Below are 19,197 nucleotides of genomic sequence, written 5' to 3'. Positions count from 1 at the left end.
AAGGAAATTGGCCTGCTGAGGGATTGTGGGTGATAAAGTCTTAAATGGGACTTATGAACTACAGTTTCAAGTCCAGGACCACTTTGCCCCTGTTCGTTAGTGCTTATGAGGAAATAAAATACTTTTTTTAATTTTGCTTTTATTGCATTTTTTGTGAAAGAAAAAATATTTAAATTTGTTGGAGATAAATACTTTTTCTTCCTTATTATTTATTCATATGTATATTGAATCTCATAAACTCAAGCTGTCAAATTCTAACCTGCTGATGAGGATGAATCTTCATGCTTTCCATCTATTCAACTGAGTCAACAAATGCTCAGGCCTCGGCCTGTGTTTCCACAATCAAAAGCCAGGGGGTTCTGCGCATACCAATTACCTGTGGTACTGTCTTTACTTCAAACACAGCCCAGGAAGAGAAAGAGGATAAAGCTTCAGGCACAACCAAGTAATCATGAGTACAAAAATTCTCCTCCCTCTCTCAAGCAGACCTGGTTTGAGATCAGAAATGATCTTTTTGTCTAGATGAGAAAATAATTTTCATTTCCAACTGCCTTTAATGTGATTTCACAGAAATTCCATGATGGAAATGAAAGTCAGTAGAGACAAAGGTATTTTCTCAAGCAAAGTTTTCAAAGGACTTGAGTTTCTCGTCCAGGGCAGATAAATTGATTTATGGGCAAAATTACACTGGCCATGCTAACAGGAAATATAAGGAAAGTAACTCGTGTTATGTCTTAGGCTCAAGCAATTTGCATTAAGTAAAAAAAGAAAAATCAGTTCCAGGATTATCTGTCAGCCAAAGCGCAGTTCCTAAATCATAAAACCAAGCCACAGATGCAAAGGTCACCCAACATAAAATTACGAGCATAACTAGGGGGAAAAAGCCCTTTATGTGTCAAGAACAGGAAGTGATTTTGTGTTTCTCTATAAAAATTTACAGTCAGCAGCTGAAGGCAGAAAAGGCAATAAATTATAACAATTAAATCCAAAGTAACTTGCTGTTTCCATTCTAGGTCACTGAACTTGATACAAATATCATGGCACAATATCACAAAGCAAATAATGAGTAGGGTAAACAATATATATATATTCATATTTGTATCTTATGTGCAGGTCTAGTTAATGTCACTTATGAGACAGGAAAAAAGGACTGAGAAAAGATCAACTTTCTCAGTCTGCTATCCACTGGCAAAGGTGAGCAGACCCATAAACAAGCCCACACACTGAAGAAGATGTTAAAGAATGGACTCATTTCACACACCCTCCATTTCCAGTTTCTCTCTCAATGGTACCTGGTACTATTCACAATAATACAACCCCTAGTATTTTGATCTCCTACTATGTCCTGGGCATTGTTTGAAGTACTTTTCATTTGATATCTCAAACCGTCCTAGGAAAAGCCTTATGAGTTAGAAGCGTACCTTCATTTTATATACACACACATGCGTACAAAGCAGGCAGCCCTCGCCACTATTTGAACTCAGGTCTGTCTGAGCTCAGACTCCTATTCCCAAGACTCTTGGTCTTGTTAAACATGGTAGCAGTAGGTTCTTTTCTTGTGTCCTAATGGATAACTTAGAACTACTGAGTTTATAACTCGCAGATGGAATTATCTCTCTTGACATGATTCATAATGGCAATTATACAAATGCTTTGGTTTCGCATCTAAGAGCAAGGGGAAAGGGTCACGTGCTTATTTATGTCTTATTCTAATTATGTTATAAACTCTTTCAAAGCAGGCACTGTGTTTTAGAAAGAACTCTTCCTCTCCCCAAGTTTCTGTCTCAGTCAGGACATTTCTGTTATATTGGGACCCTGTGAGAAACTTCCAATCCTTTACTCTAGGCTTACCATTGATCCTCCCCCAAAGGAAAGAGGAAGGGTTCATCAGGTTGTTAGGTATAAGGCAGAAGTTACTGTGCAAGCAAGAGGATCCTCTTTCTAGGATTAAACTCTCTCTCTCTGGCAAGCAGACTAAGCAGGGCTTCCCTGTGGACTGTTAGGAAAATGTAGAAGCCTGCTGTTCTCCACCAGCTCTACCCCATGATAGGCAGTGTGATGATTCATATTATGTGTCTACTTGGCCAGGCCATGGTGACAAGACATTTGGTCAAACATTATTCTAGATATTTCCGTAATGGTATTTTTTAATGAAATTAAATCAGTGGACTGTAAGTAAAGCAAAATACCCTCGATAATGTGAGTGGGCCTCATCCAATCAGTGCAAGGCCTTAATAGAAAAAGACTAACCTCCCCAAAAGGATAAAGAATTCTTCCAGCAGACTTCCTTTGAACTTGAACTGCAATCCCTCCCAATATCTATAGCGTATAGCCTACCATGCAGATTTTAGACTTGCCAAGCTTTCACAACTGCATGAGCCAATTCATTAAAATAAATCTCTTGACAGGCCATAGAATAGATAGATAGATAGATAGATAGATAGATAGATAGATAGATAATAATAATGATGATGATAGATAGATAGATAGATAGATAGATAGACAGACAGATGATAGATAGATAGTAGATAGATACATGATAGATAAAAACAGATATATTTGTCTAGATATATATTTATATCTATATTTCTGTATCTATCCATATATCCATCCTGCTGTTTCCATTTTTCTAGGTAACCCTGACTAATACAGGTATGGTAGGCAGTATCTAGCAAAAAGCTGATTCTCCTCACATTGGTTCCAATTATGAAAAAAAAAGCAGGTATAAGAAAGTAGATGCCTATAAAACTCTCGATCAAATCCTGAATGATTTTATGTATCAGAGTACTTTGTGTGTAGTAGACCTCCAATAAATATTAGTTGAGTGAATGAGTTTGTGTTAAAACATGACTGAACTTCTATTTTCAATGCCTCATGCCACACGAAATCCTAAAGACCTGAGTTTATCTATCTTTTAAATAAGGGACTCGAAGTTATTGAATTTAAGGAAAACCTGACATTATGGATTCATGTCATAAGAGAGGATTGCAGAGCTGACTGGAAGGTGCCAGTGAATCAATCCTCTCCCTGATATATGAATAATATACATTAGTTTTCTATTGCTTTGTAACAAATTACCACAAACTTGGTGCCTTAAAACAACGCCCATTTATTAGCTCACTGTTTTGTAGGTAAGAAGTCCGTGCAGGCTCTCCTTAGGGCCTCACAAGGTCAAAATCAAGGTATTAATAATTGAAAAATCAAATTGAGCTGGACTGGCCTCTTATCTGGAGACTCCGGGGGAACAATGTATCTCCAAGCTCACTCAAGTTGCCAGCAGAATTTGGTTCCTTGCAGATATAGGACTAAAGTCCCATTTTCTTTCTGGCCATTGGCTATGGACCACTCTCAGCTCTTAGAGGCCAACCTCAAATCCCTTCCAAACAATCCCTCCATATTTAAATCAGCAACAGTACATTGACTCCTTTCTCATTTTGGAATCTATCTCTTGCTACAAAATGGAAAAACTCTGCTTTTAAAGGGCTCACATGATTAGGCTGGGCCAGCTTCCACAATTTCCTTACCTTAAGGTCAAATGCTAAGTAACCTTAATTACTTACATCTGCAAAATTCCTTTTGCCTTGTAGCAATATAACCATGAGAGTAACACCAGAAGTGAAGGTCATGGAAGCTAGCTTAGAATTCTGCCTAGCACAGAGACTCATGCACACTGTCAAAGAGAAATTATTCTGGCACTTGTTGAAGTGGTAAGAAGGCTTTATTCAAGATTGTTGCCACAAGAGAGAGTCTGTTGCAATAAGGAAGAGAGACTAGACTCACCTCACAATACAGCAAAGATAGCTGGGGATTTAGAGCTGATGAGAAGAATGAATGGAAAATTACTAAGTGGAACTTGATTAGACATCAAAGGTAGGGTGAATCTTGCTAAATGAACTGCAGGACTCTTGCTAAAGGCAGGCCAAGGACTTAGATATAAAGTGTGGGGGATGAAGAGCTTGATCATACATAGAGAATAGGAGAAGAGGAGTTTGATTAAATATCAAAGGTGAGGGTATTCTAGATAAATTGGCTTAGCAAGATTCTTTGCTAAAACAGGGTTCAGCAGGCCAAGGTCAAGGCCTACTTGAGAAGAAGACTCAGAATAACCTAACTAAAGTTTGCTTAAGGAGGGAATCTTTGTCAAGACATCTATCTTACTAGCAGGTAGGCCTATCCAGGTTCAGCATGTAAGTAGGTAAAATAAGTGGTTATCCATGTAATGATATTCAAGGAATTCCAATGAAATCCTTGCCAAAAGTATCTTCTCTCTCCAGATAACTACATGATACTTTCCTAGGGAAGGGAAGATGAAAGGGACAGAAAGGAGAAGTGAGTTATCACAGGTAAACTTTCTCTTGGCCACTATGCCTAGAGACGAGCCTATTCATTAGCTATGATGAATCAGTTTTATTGAGATTTTATGACAGCTCTCTGTTCTAGGGCCTTGACAAGGTTCATTCTTATTTTTAATCACCATGCAGCTAAGAGGTCTCATGCACGTCAGCACAGTGCTGTAAACAGCATGGACACTTAAGTGTATTTTCATTACAAACTATTCTTTAAATAAAAAAATAAATAAACACAAAGAAAAAAATTGAGAATACACATGTCAGCATCTTTATTAAATGATCAAAGAGTTCGAACTAATATTTTAGAGCTGTGATGCAGAGAAAGAAATCGAGAATAGATTCAAATGTCTAGTGATACATTTCAGTGTGAGATATACCTCTCTTTTCTAAACTTTAAGCATTTCTAACTGTCTACCTTTCAGACATAAATATGGAAACTAAAAAATGTCAGAGCTAGAAGAATGCTTAGAAATGATGTAGCTACCCAAACCCTTCAAAAATCACACAAAGACACTTGACACAGTAGGGGTCTAAATCCCTCTATGTGGAAAATGACAAATTTTCAAGCTTGTTTGTGTTATTTCTAGAGAAATCCAGCTATAGAGCAGCTATGATCCCAGATTAATCTACTTAGGCATGTGAAAGATGGCACTTATGTGACATAATTTCCCTATCCCCATGCTAGCCTCAATTCTCACTGCTGTCTAAACAAAAAATGAGATTTGATGCCTCCATGATCTTGCTCATGCTGTCACCCAGATCTTGAGAGGCTTATCTCACCATTTTGACTCATTCTTTAAAACAAAGTTGAAATGTCATCTCCTTTCTGTATCTTACCTGGACCTGTCCCCTATGTCACCGCTATTTCCAGGCAGAAAACATGGTTTCCTCTATTTTATCATGTATCATATAATGTTATGATTATTTCCTTAAATGTCTATCTCTTCCTCCTCAAGACCAGGGACCTTACCTTATTGAATGTATACTATTTTCAACTAACATAGTGTCTGGTACAAAGAGCTTAAGAATTTGTTTGTGGAATTTAATTGATTTGGTTGGTTGGTCGGTCGGTCGGTTGGTCAGTCAGTTTGTGGGTTGGTTGATTGGTATTCAAGTAAATTTGCTAGATGATTGGTAGGTTGGTTTATTGATTGACTGATAGGTTTTCCTTGATGTAAGTAGATAATTCTTTGGTTCTATCCAGGAGGTGTAACCAAATAAGGCCACTTATCCATTATTCATGATTCTGACAGGAATCATGATTGTAACGTCTCAAGTAAGCTAGATCTATATTCAAATCCTGATCTCATCCCCCAATGTGCTCTTAAGAAACTGTAGCATCCATGCCCATACCACCCTGAACGTGCCCGATCTCATCTGAACTTGGAAGCTAAGCAGGGTCTGGCCTGGTTAGTACTTGGATGGGAGACCACCTAGGAATACCAGGTGCTATAGGTATTAAGAAAAACAAATAAACCCTAGCCTCAGCTGAGTAGCTGGAAGTCACAGATTTAGCAAGACTGATATCAATAAAATTTATCATTTTAATGAGGATCTAAAGTCCAACTAAATTTGTAGATGCTGTTTAGGAACTGTCCCAAAATAACAATGGACTTTTATACACATAAATCATGTTTCATGGTATTCTTTAGTCACGGGAAGCCCTTCAAGTGTTAAATTTAGAAACACAGCTCCATTCCCACCGCTAGGGGGTGGTTACCTTTTGAATTTTTTGACTGCCAATACCTCTTTATTACTAAAAAATATGCTTTCTCACAGTCAGAACCCAAGCCATGTAGCTGGTATTTTCATTCAATTCCAAGCTGAAAAAGCCACACAGATCCAACTTGTCAATAGTCTACTGAATAAAAAAAAATTCATATCGGTTCCTTTACTACAAGAAGTTCCTATGTATACTGAAAACAACTTCAGAATGAGGCCTTTGCTGTCGATTTGGATTACAAAAGAAAGATTCAGGTTTTCAATTACAGCCAGTGCTCTGGGCCCCCACATCATCACACACCATCACACGAGTGCTTAGTCTTAACACCTATCCTGTCAGAATGATTCTCTTCCAATTTCACTTAACTTTCCCCAGCAATTCCTTACCTACCCCAAGTTTGAAGCCAATTTAGGGATGCTTCTCAGTACTTTTCAGCTATAAACAAAATTGTCACAACCAAGTAACCATCACATCCACAAAGCCTTACCTATAGATGTTTGCAGAGAATGAGGATAATGATGATAATCTTTGCATTCCTATTTACAACATGTAGAGTAATGTAAATAGAGAGGCCTAGCCTTTTCTTGATTTCTCTGTTACTGTCGGGACTGAAAAAGGAGAAAGTAGTAAGCTGCCACACTTTTTCCAAGGTTGGACTCCATATTCACCACTGAAGAGGACCATTCCCCCTGCCCCACCACTAACAACAATAAAAAAGGGATTTTCTCCCAGAGAAAATACAAAAATGGAGCAACACACATAAGAGAGACCTTAAATGAGTCTTCTACCCAAGTCCTTCTCAAAGTTTAATGTGAGAATGAACCATCTGCTGAGATTGTTAAAATGCAGATGCTGATTCAGTATATCTAGGAGGGAGCCTGAGATTCTCCATTTTAACAAGCTCTTGGGTAAGGTCAATGTGGCTAGTCTGCAGACTACACTTTTAGTAGCAAAGATTCTACTCTATCTGCATAACACCATACTCTCTCCTGCAAAGAAGCTCATCTTTATCATCACAGATGGATGTGGCCTTTGCCACCTTATTTGTTCATTTCCCGCCCCCCCATTGGTTTCTTTACTTTTTCTCTTTTCTTTGCTATACATTGGTAGATTATTGCATATGATTATACACATCTATTTCTCTTTTTTGCTTCTTATTAATATTATTTGTGCTTTTTATTGTCTTATTTTTATTGGTGGACCAGAGATGTCTGTATCCCAAAGAAATTATTTTTCCCCTTTAAGTCTGTAGAATCCCATCCAGTCCCAAATTGCAGCTCCTCACACAAAGCAGGAGCAATCAAAAACCCTACCCAAGAGAACAATATTCTTATTCTCCTAATTACTCGGTGAACTACAGCAAGAATGGTCCTGTCTTGTTTTTAGGACCACACAGTTCCTAGATGAGAGGGTCAAGATCCTCATCTTAACTAAGCCTCCCAACTGGTGCCTAGTAGATAGATTTTCCAATCCAATCCCAAATTCAAGGGTTTTCTGTCTCTTTTATTCATCAACAGTGCCCCCCTAAATTCCAGTGTTTTGTTACCCGAAGGTATTGCCTCTCATATCAAGATGCATCACAAACATCTTTTATCACGTGCTTTGAGGTTTGTTTCAGAACATTTTCAGGACTTAGAAGGAAATGAAAATTCTCAGCCAGGGGGCCTTCTGACTAACTCCTCTACTGTTTTGTTCTCTGAAAAAGCCAGGGCTTCGTGAACATTTCCATAGAGACTTCTTTGAGGGAGGCATGATAGAGGTTCCTGCCCTATGTTATTGGATTCCCACTTAGGAGGACTTGTCTCCAGAATATATTGAATGAAACTCCACCCACTTTCATCAAGACAGGGCTTCAAAAGCCTTTTCAAAGAATGCCATCTTTCTCAACTCCTTTATCTCACCATGAAAGAGTCTACGAGTCAGTGATGGTTATACTCACATTATTACTCTCCATATTATTGAAAGAAAAAGCCAATAACCTATCTAGACAACCAGAGCTCACAGACATTTAGATCAGTGAAAACCTGGGCTCCTGTCATGGTGCTGTCACCTACCAGCAGCACGAACTCTGGAAAAGAGTTTACCTCACTGAGGCCTCACTGTCTTCATTAAGTGTTGTGAGGATTCGATGAATGTAAAGAAATTATTTAGCCCAGCACCTGACAGAGGGTAAGCTGTCAATAAGCTTAGCTAGTATACTCTGTTTCTTTTTTTTTCTGTGTCTGAACACAAGGATGGCAGGTAGTTCTGCTGAGTAAGATAAAATAAGTAGCCCCCACTTCATGGGGTTATGGAAATTGGATTTCTTTGATATACATACATCAGCATCATGAACTTAGAACATTGCCTGGCACATAGTGCTATGTAAGTGTTAACCATTTATTATTCCATTTTAAATATTGTTAATAATGATGATAATAATCAGAGCCCTTGAGAGCACGGGACTGTAATATTTGACTGCATGAAGCTCCATCTTCTCGTGGAGGGGTCTCTTGAGTATTTGAACCCAGTAGATCTAGCTGGTTCTGTCTGTAGGGAAGCACATGCTCTAGTTCAGTGAGTCCCAACCCTTCTACTTCAGAATCACCTGTAAAGTTTTTAAAAATACAGCTGTCAAAATCCTCCAACAGACCTGCTGAATCAGAATCTTCAGGGTGGGCCCAAAGCATCCTTATTTGTAATGAGAGCCACAGGTGACTCTGATGCATGCCACATTTTGAGGAGCACTGCCTTAGACAATCTTTCATGAGATTGTAAAATCTTATAAGACTATTATTCCATTATAAATGGCATCCCGAGGCATACTCACTCAGTAGACAAAATAGTTTCTGAGAATGAGTTATAGGCACAGAAAAGAGGTGATTAAGATATAAGAAAATAGGAACTATAATGAAAGATGAAAGATCTGTAACTTGAAGCAGGAAAGCCCAGGAGGAAACTAAGTAATCTTAAAGAAGCAAATGAAAGAGGACTACATAGATATGAGAATGGCCATCTATTCCAGATGAAACAAGACAAATAAACCAACACAGTCATTTTAGACATGCTACAAAAGTCAATCAACAGACACTTATCCAATGAATTAGGGGATCTATAAAACCTAACACACACACACACACACACACACACACACACACACACACCTATATAACACCATGTGCCAGACAGTGTTCTAAGCACCTTGACTATTTAATGTTGCTAGTGACCCAATAATGCAGGTATGATTATCACCATCATCTCTATTGTTATGGATGAGGAAACTAAAGCACATAGAAGTCAAGTTATTTGTCGAATACCACACAACTAAGAAATGGTGGAGCCAAAATCTGAACCCAGACAGGTCATGCTAGGGGCCATGCTCTTAACCCCTATTTTATGCCACATCTTATACTGATGTATTTTTGAAAACAAAATGTCTCCAGGTTTTCTCCAAGCCTTTTCCACTGTTGTATGGGTTTATATTTCTGTCATATCATCAGTACCACTCAGAGACTAGCTTAGAATCAGAAATGTAGAATTATATGCTACTTATTTTTACAATGTTGACAACCTTTTTTCTGTGCCTCGATTTCTATACCTTTAAAATGGGGTCAATATCATTTAGGATACTAAACACTCATGAGATAATGATATGTAAGGCTGAATGATATGTACATCCCAAAATATTTATGAAGAATTACATATGAACTAGATACATGAATGTACTTCAGATCCTTATTTCTCCCTAGAAAGGTACATTTCCACATCATAATGAAGCTGTTTTTCTGCCTTCATTTTTGCATTAACTGCAGCAAATGTTACTACATGCACTATCTGTTTGATGTACATGGATTGCGAACTGATTGTAAATTAATCATGGAAGTTCTTTCGGCGTTATCACAAGCTGTCACAGTGAAGATTAAGTTGTTTGTAATGATGATTGCTCAGTAAATTGACTGATAGCAAGGTAACTCATCAACCTGCTCTATTATTAATATAGCACACACTTTATAAAATCTGAATTGCTGATAAAAGAACAATAAAAACCACTTTGGTGACAGAAGAATGCTTTGAAAGCACTTGGACTGATAACTGTATCATGTTCTTGCCTTGCTCTTTCAGAATTTGCAAGCGTTTAGACAGCAATTGGTAGGATGGGGAGAAGAAATCTGTTAGGTGAGGATATTCTCCCTAAGAAATCTGTCAAAAAGTTCTTCTTGGTGTTTCGATGTCGACCAGTGTGCTCCAGGGAAAACAAGAGGTGAGATGCTAAAGTACCTGTATCAGACTGGAGTATGTGCTTTCAGGATGGGCTTGCATAGAAAGAGAGACAGTTCCAGTGAAGGCTGTGATTCCCTCTCTTCCTTCCTGTTTATTTGTGATGAACCAGAAAGATCAGGGTTGTCAAAATTCAAGCTTTTATTTTGCTGCTCTGGACCCACACATTGCAGTGTACTTTAATTAATCAGAATGGTCAGAAAGGGATTTTTCCAGTTAACTGAACTCTTGAGAACGTCAAGGATATTCTGTCGCCGCACATGTGAATTTTTTCTATATGTCCCAGATGATCCTGACAGGCAGTCTTATTTGTGAACCACCATTGTATTCCATAGAGCAGTGGATCCTCAATTTTTGAAGATTGAAAAGGATATATATATATATATATATATATATATAGCTATGCGGAATAGAAATTCCTTTTAATTTTATGATGTGTAATGTAAAACAAATTCTTTCCTTATCTCTGGTATGCCATCATCTTTTCCCGATCAAGTGCTGTAGGCAGAAAAGAAGTAGGAAGAAGAAATGAATCCTCCATATTGAACTAAAAAGTATCCCACAAAGTTGCTTGCTTACAAAGACCCCTGGTAGCTACATTTTCAATATCTGGCTAGACATACTCCACGTAAATGTCCCAGGTAGTACCTGATCCTACCAGGACCTCCCATGTCAAATTCTTCCCTCCCAAGCCTGCTCCTCCTACTGTATTCCCTCTTTGGATTAATAAAAGGGAAATAGTCTAACTGGGTAGTATGAGATGAGAGGCCCTTGAATAAAAATGATGTAATAATGATCTAGAAGTAGCCACGGAAAGCCAACCGAATGACAGTTACTTGTTGAGACCCATCAGAGTGCGGAGGCAGGGGCGTCTGCATTCTACTTGAGAGGGTTGCAAAGAAAAGGCTACCCTCGGAAATCCAATCTATAGTCAAGGCAAGAAGATGTTACAGGTCGTTAGAGAAAGTAGTGAGATCTTAAGGAAACTGCTTAACAATGAAATGGGACTTCCTAAAGGCAAAAAGGGGCTGAGAAGACGGGAAGGAAGGAAAAGGTGGGCCAAGGTGGGAGTACTGAAGAGAAGACCTGACAGAAGAGGTTATGGCCCTGAAAGGAGATTGTGACTCCTAGACTTTGAGGTGCCCAAGAGCAGGATCATGTCTCATTTCCCAGAGTCTACATGAGACCCACCAATAGGCACCTAGTGGTGAATTGGTAAATGTTGAATGATGGACTCCCAAAGATAAAAAATAATCCTGATGTGTAGCATTTGCTGACTTATTGGTATAAATATTCCCACCAGGGCCAATTTCAAGTTACTAGCTTTATGTCATTGGAGGCACAGCCGGGAAGAGACATGCACTATCAGCTCGGGCCCAAAGGTATGAGCTGGCTTCAGCACATCACTGGTGTTCATGAAACATTTCTTAAATTCCCAGAATGACTTTAAGTCTGAAATTGGAAGACAGGCAGGAAGAATGTCTTTGCCTCTAATTAATGATTGCTCATTCGTGGGATTAATCATGTTCATCAAACAAAAGCAGATCCTGGCTCCGGATATGGTTCATAATGACTGAATTCAGAAAGAGTAAGTGTGATCATTGTCCCACCTCTATTCTCTTATCTTTCACATACATGTTCTCTTCTTTCAAGTAGGGAATGGCCCTACAAAATGCAGTGCCTTGTCCATGGACCTTTTGTGTTTTCACCCCCGGCCACTGATGAAAGGGACATAGATGTCATCCTCAGTCTTTGAATAGATTGGAATTTAATCAAACATACTGGAACTTAATTTTGCAGTTTTTCCTATCCTCCATTCTCTAGTGTTAAAATGGCTATTTAATAGGTTGTACGGCTACACGTTACAACAGTTTTTGTGGTTCTGCTTCAGGCTAGCAGATACCACAAATCAGGTGTGTTAGAAAAGCCAAAACCAGAAGAGCAACCAAAGGAAGGAGAACGGCACTGGATCAGTGTCAACCATCAAAGAGAGGCTGGGAACCCAGGCTTCTGGAGGCTTAAATCCAGGCAAAAAGCTTATTCACCAAGAGATGGAGAAATTCTTTCCAGCAGAAAGAATGGAGCTGGACAAGAAGGTAAAGGCCTTTTGAGGCAGGCTCACTTTGCATTCTCTCTGCCCAAGGCTGGAATCAAAGCAGAGTGGGCCCTGCAACCAGAGATAGGTGATGCCCGATTAGTGCAACAATGCTAAGGTGACAATGAATGTTTTCATATCTGCTTACAGAGGATGCAAAAGAGCTATCACTTCAGCTGGTGAACAGCAGTGCAACTTTGCATCTTTCCACACACTACTTGCAATCTCTTGTCTATTCTTCTCACTAAACCGCGTAAAACTTTTGTTATGGTTTTACAGAGCAAAAACCCTGTTAGAAGGATGAGAAACAAAGCTAGGAACTGGAAGAAAATATTTGCAAATCTCATACCTGAAAAAGTTAACCTCTTTAGTAATGGAGTCCCTGAACCCTTAACCAAGTCTTCACCACTGGTGACATTTTATATAACTGTACTACACTATCAAAATGAGGAAACTGACATAAGTAAAACACTGTAAGTAGACCAAAGACCTTAAAGAGAGTATATAAAGAACTCTCAAAATTCATCAGTAAAAAGAAAGTAATCCAATTGGAAATTGTGCAAAAGACGTGAACAAACCTTTTTCTAGAAAGAAGTTTGGATGGCAAATAAACACATGAAAGGATGTTTAAGGCTAGCTAGCAGGTAAATGGACATTAAAAGTATACTTAAAATAAGTAGTATATCACTACCTACTTAGCACAATGACTAAAATGAAAATAAAGTGACAATACCAAATGCTGGAGAGGATATGGAGTCTGGATCACTCAGATATTGCTGGTGGGAATGTAAAATGGTACAGCCACTGTAGAAAAGCATATGAAAGTTACTTATAAAACTATGTCTTCATTCACCATAAAACCCAGCAATTGTACTATTGGGCATTTACCTCAGAGAAATGAAAACTTATATCTATGTAAAAACCTATACAGGAATGTCCATGAAGGTTTATTCACAGTAGTTGAAATCTGCAAGCAACCAAAATGTGCCTGGTACAAACTCTGGCACATATAATGGAATACTACTCAGCAATAGAAATGAATGCAATAATGATATAAGCATTAACTTGAATGGGTCTCAGGTGCATCACTCTGAGGGAAAAAAGCCAATTTCAAACGGTTACATATTATATGATTGTGTTTTTATAACATCCTTGAAATGACAAAACCATAAAGATGGAGAAGAGATTAATGGTTGCCAGGATTGAGTGAGCAAGGCACGAGATGACCGTGACTATAAAGGGCGAAGCACAAAGAAGTTCCTTAGTGGTGATAGAACAGTTCTATATCTTGGCTGTGGTGGTGATTACTCAAATCTGTACAAGTATCAAATGGCCTAGAACTATACACACATATACATACATACATACATACACACACACACACAAATGAGTGGTTAAATCTGAATGAGATCTGTAGTCTAGTTAACAGTATCATACCAATGTATGCCAATTTCTTGGCTTTGGTATTGTACTACAATTGGCTGGGTGAAGAGCTCACGAAACCCTGCTACTACTTTCCCAATTCCCAGTGAGTCTATAATCACTTCAAAATAAAGAATTAAAAAAAAGAAATGCTGGCTAGAAGAGACACCACAGCAGGCATGTTTATACACTGCTGTGAAAGGTAAATTGTTGCAACAATTAATCCATGTATATATCAAGATTTGTACAATTATTCCTACTCTTTAATCCTGTAGGACTCTATCTTTGGAAGTTAATCAGCTATTTATTCGAAATGCATTTACAAGAATGTGCACAGTATAATACCAATGAGGTAGAAACGACTGACTATTTAACCATGGAGTTATGGCTAAGTAAGTGAAGCTTTATCCATGGGATAGATTATCATGCAGCCACTAAAAGCCGTGATTATTCTGAAGACTATTTAGTATATGTACAACTGTCAGGTAATAATCTAGATGACAACAATATATATGTATACTGTAATGCCAATTTTAAAAATTAATTAATAAAACTCTGGGAAAAATCATAATATTCATAGGGGCTAACTCCAGGTGGTTGGATTTTATGTAATTTTTATTTCTTGACACTTAACTAAAATTTCCAAATACTATACAATGAATATGCAATACTTTGCAGGAGAAAAGTGTGTGTGTATATATATATATTTGTAGATATATATGTATGTGTGTATATGTGTATATATGTATGTATATAAGCATGAGTGTATATATATATGTGTATGAGTTTGTTATGTATATATGTATGTATGTGTATACATATGTATATATGTGTATGTATGTGTATGTATACACACACACAAAGAAAAAGGAAGAGGAGAAAGAAGAGTCTAGTTAAGTATTTCTCAGACTCATGTGCCCTTGTTAAAATGCAGATTCTGATTCAGCAAGTCTGGAGTAGGGCCTGAGATTCTGGCTGTTTTGATCAAATTAAAGATACCGATTCAATAAACTGTGTAAGAAAAGTGTCTGGTGGTCCAGGTGGGAGAGCTAGAGCATCATTGCAAAACAAATTCCAAAGGGATAAAAGAGACAAAAGTAAAAAGATTTATATATACATATACATACATACATACATATATATATATATATGTATGTATGTATATAATACATATATGTACTGTGGCTTCTGAATGAAAAAGAATTCCTATGGATAAATGCAATAGAGGATTAATAACTAACATTGAGAACTTATCTATGTGCCAAGTACTATGCTAACTTTTCATATGTGTTATCTCATTTAATTTTGACATCACTTGTGCCATTAACACCTGGAGCCAATACCTTGAGAGCCGAAAGGGAGGAGCCAAGAGCATTCCTTCCTACTTCAAAATCTTCTTCCAATGACCACTCCTCACTTGCCTCTCACATCCTTACCTGGCTGGATTCTTTCTCTGCTCTCTGACTCATAGAGCATCATCACTTAGGTTCCTGGCTCATCCCTTTGCTCCTATTTGTTAGGCTTTGTGATTTCAGTCCTTCTTGTCCCCCATCCACTGGCTGACTTGTCCTAGTTCAAAACCTTCAGCCCTTCAGGTTGGTGTGTAGAGAGCTCATTCTTGGCACTGCTTCCTGTCTGTCAATCCATGACCTGAAGTCCCAGGTACTATTGTATTAGACAGATCACTGACTCCCTCTTAGGGATTATCTTTTTGGTAAAGAGCAGTCCTCTGTGTAACTTCCTTCCAGCTACTAAATCTCCTCTTGGTTCATGAACATTCGCCACGAAACCCTCTCCAGGCCACTTTAGACTACTGTCCCCAAACTCAATTCCAGCAGGCCTACATGAGTGATAAATACAGTATCATCAACTCCCCCTCCTTATATTCTTTTCTAGCTAATGGAATCACAGTCTTTCTTTCTCCCTCTTTTCCCAAACCCCTCCCATTCTTTCTACTTGAAATTAAGCTTCCTAAGTAAATTGTCCATGTTTACTTTTATGACATACTCACTTCTTGTATTAATCAAGGTTCTCTAGAGAAACAGAACCAGCAGGATGGATGGATAGATGGATGGATGGATGGATGATAGATTATACAGACAGACACATAGATGCATAGATTTATTATGGGATTTGCCTCATGCAACTATAGAGGTTGAAAAGTTCTATGAGCCATCTGCAAGCTGAGACCAGGTGAGAGGGTGGTATAATTCAGAGTCCAACATCATTAGAAACTAGGGGAAGGAGGGATGGAGCTGGTGTAAGTTCCAGAGGCCAATGGCCTAGGAACCAGGAGCTCTAATGTCTGAGGGCAGGAGAAGACAGACATCTAGCTACAGAAGTGAGAGCAAGGGAATTTGCCCTCCCTTGACCTTGACCTTTTTGTTCTGTTTAGCCCCTCAATGGATTGCCTGATGCCCAGCCACATTCGTGAGGGTAGATTGCTTTACTGATTCAAATATTAATCTCATCCACAAATACCCTCACAAACATACCCAGAAACAAGGTTTTACCAGCTTTCTGGGCAACCCTCAACCCATCGAGTTAATACATAAATTAACTATCACATTTCCCAATCACCATTTCGAAATAACTTGGATTCTGCAGGCCAGTCCTCCTCTGAATTTGGTCTCTCCAAAGCCTCTAACCACCTCTTTGCTGTCAAATCATTTGCATGCCTGGAAGGATTTAATCAGACTAGACCACTCTGCTAGATTTGACTTTGCTGAGCACTTATCTGGAAATTCACCTTATTTCTCTTTACCTTCTTCTATCACTCTGACTCCTCTTTCTAATTCTATTTTATAGGCTTACCTTCCTCTACCTTTCCCTTAACTTCTAGAGTTCCCCTGGATCCTGTCAGCCCATTTCTCTGTCATTCTACCCATCCTCCTTGGGTGGGCCCATATGTTTCCATGGCTTCAGTTACATCTTTACATCAATGATTCCCAATCTCCATGTGTAGCCCAGATATCATTTCTGAGCTTGAGACATGCATTTACATATAAGTCAGGATAGAATACATTACCATTTGGTTTTAAAATTAAAAAAAAAAACTTCAATAGTTTAACGAAAGTTGATTCCTTAAGTACGACAAATATAAAATATAGATTGGTGTGATACTCCAAGGCACTGTCCTCCAACAATCAGGCTGATGGAAATTCCATTATCCCATACCTATACCATATAAGATCCTCAGCCTCCTTGATCAATACAACAGGGAAAGAGAGAATTATATTGCCAAATAAATGCTTGGGTCCAGAAGCAATTCACATTACTTCCACTCATAGCCCATTGGTTAGAACTAGTCAGAAGACACTGTCTAACTTCAGTGGAATCCTCTAGTATGCTCATATGGATAGGAAGATAAGATACAGGTGAGCAATACAAACCTCTATCAAAATATCCAACAGTGTGCTAGATATCTCCATTTTGGTATTACACAGACAGTTACATAAAATTGAGTATGTCCAAAACAGGACTCTTACCTACAGCATTGCCTCAGACTCATTATTATTCTTTCTGCCTCTAGTCTTCCCCTTCTCCTAGGCAACTAATATATTCTCCACCTTACATTCATAAAGATCTTTTTTAAACAAAAATGTGATCATGTTATTCTCATGGTTAAAACACTTTTTAGAAATTCAATATTCAGTATTCTGGGAAACATGGTGGAGTGAAAGATGTCCTCAGATCTCTCCCTTTGAAACAACAATAAGCTGAACATCTAAAATGCAACAAAAACACCCAAACTGCACACCAGCATGTCTAAGCATGGGATCTGCATATAAGAGCTACCACAAGCTAGAACCCTGGGTATCGAGCAGTGGACTGGGAGAAAAAAAGAAGCTGCTTATAGCAGCCCCCATAGCTGCTGGAGCTCCTTGCAGGAGGAGGGGGAGAGGAAAAGCTACAGTGACTCCCCCCAACAGCCCTGCCTGGAAGTGCTTTGAGTTCCACATAGCCAAAAGCAGGTCCCAGTCATCAGGGCAAAAAGCAGAGAAGCAGAATGGGACTGCAGAAAAACAACAGTTGATTTTTACCTGCCCCTGTTTGCAAAACAGAGGCTGAGTTGCAGCCCCCAACTCCCAACCCAGAGGGCCCCTCCCCCACATCCTCCGATACCAAACACCGCAGAGCACCAGGGGAATCTGAGCAAATGTTGTCGAGACTGACACTGAGGGACTGAAAATGAGGATAGCAAGCGTGAATAAATATCTACAAGGAAATTAAAAAGACATTTTTTAGGCTTTATATACAGCAGGGATACAAGAGGCTTAGAAGCCGCCTACTGGAAACCAAAAGAAAAGTGCCTTCTTTGTAGCAGGGAGACCTTTATATAATAAATCTTTCTGGAAAAACAGCAGAATACATTTCCACTGATGTCCAGGTGGAGAAATAGTCCATTAAACACCATGAACAACCAAGGTGACAAGGCATCTCATAAAGAAAAAGAAAAATCTCCAGAAAATAAGCTTACAGACATAGAAATATGCAACTTAAATGACAGAGAATTCTGGGTGGTACTTCTGAAAAAAACTCGGTGAGTTCCAAAATGAGTCATATCAAAAATTTTGGGAATTGAGAAAACAACTAGATGAGCAAAGCAAGGAGATTGAAACCCTCAAAAAGAACAGAAGAGACCTTCTGGAGATAAAAAGAAAAAACACACTGCAAGCCTTGAAAATAAAAGAACAAGCTTGGGAAATAGTCAACCCAAATGGAGGAAAGGAGCAGTGATATTCAAGACAGAAATCCAGAAATAAATCAGAAGGAAGAAAAGAAAACAAAGAATGAAAATAATGAAAAAGAAATTCAAAAATTAGCTGATACCATCAGGAGAGAAAACATAAGAATAATGGGCATTATTGAAGGTGAAGAAAAGGAGCAGAGACTAGAAATCATTTTCAGACAAAAAAAATTGATGAGAATTTCCCAAATCTAAGAAATGAGCTGGAGTTTGGAATTGAGGAAGTCAACAGAACACCCAATTATCTCAACCCAAAAAAGTCTTCACCAAAGCACATTGTATTAAAGTTATCAAAAATCAACGACAAAGAGAATTCTCAGGGCAGCCAAGGAGAAGAAAATGGTAACTTATAAAGGAAAACCCATTAGATTATCCTCGGAATTCTCAGCACAAACCTTACAAGCCCAAAAGGAATGGAATCAAATATTTAAACTATTAAGTGAAAGGAACTACCAGCCAAGAATACTGTATCCACCTAAGCTCTCCCTTAGATAAGAAGAAGGAAAAAAGACCTTTCCAGACATCCAAAAACTAAGGGAAATCTCCACTACGAGGCCTGCACTACAGGAAATACTAAAAGGGGTCAGCTCAACTAAAAGAA

At 38.5% G+C, this 19,197-nt stretch overlaps 1 pseudogene; it reads left to right on the top strand.

Moving 5' to 3' along the window:
- The first annotated feature begins 5,688 nt into the window (after nt 1-5,688).
- LOC118608065 lies at nt 5,689-5,807 on the top strand (annotated as a pseudogene).
- The last annotated feature ends 13,390 nt before the right edge of the window (nt 5,808-19,197 follow it).

The sequence above is a fragment of the Rousettus aegyptiacus genome, unplaced genomic scaffold (genome assembly GCF_014176215.1).
Source record: "Rousettus aegyptiacus isolate mRouAeg1 unplaced genomic scaffold, mRouAeg1.p scaffold_m13_p_9, whole genome shotgun sequence".
Lineage (NCBI taxonomy): Eukaryota > Metazoa > Chordata > Mammalia > Chiroptera > Pteropodidae > Rousettus > Rousettus aegyptiacus.
The sequence above is the reverse complement of the archived record's forward strand: the minus strand, read 5'-3'. Positions and strand labels throughout refer to the sequence as shown.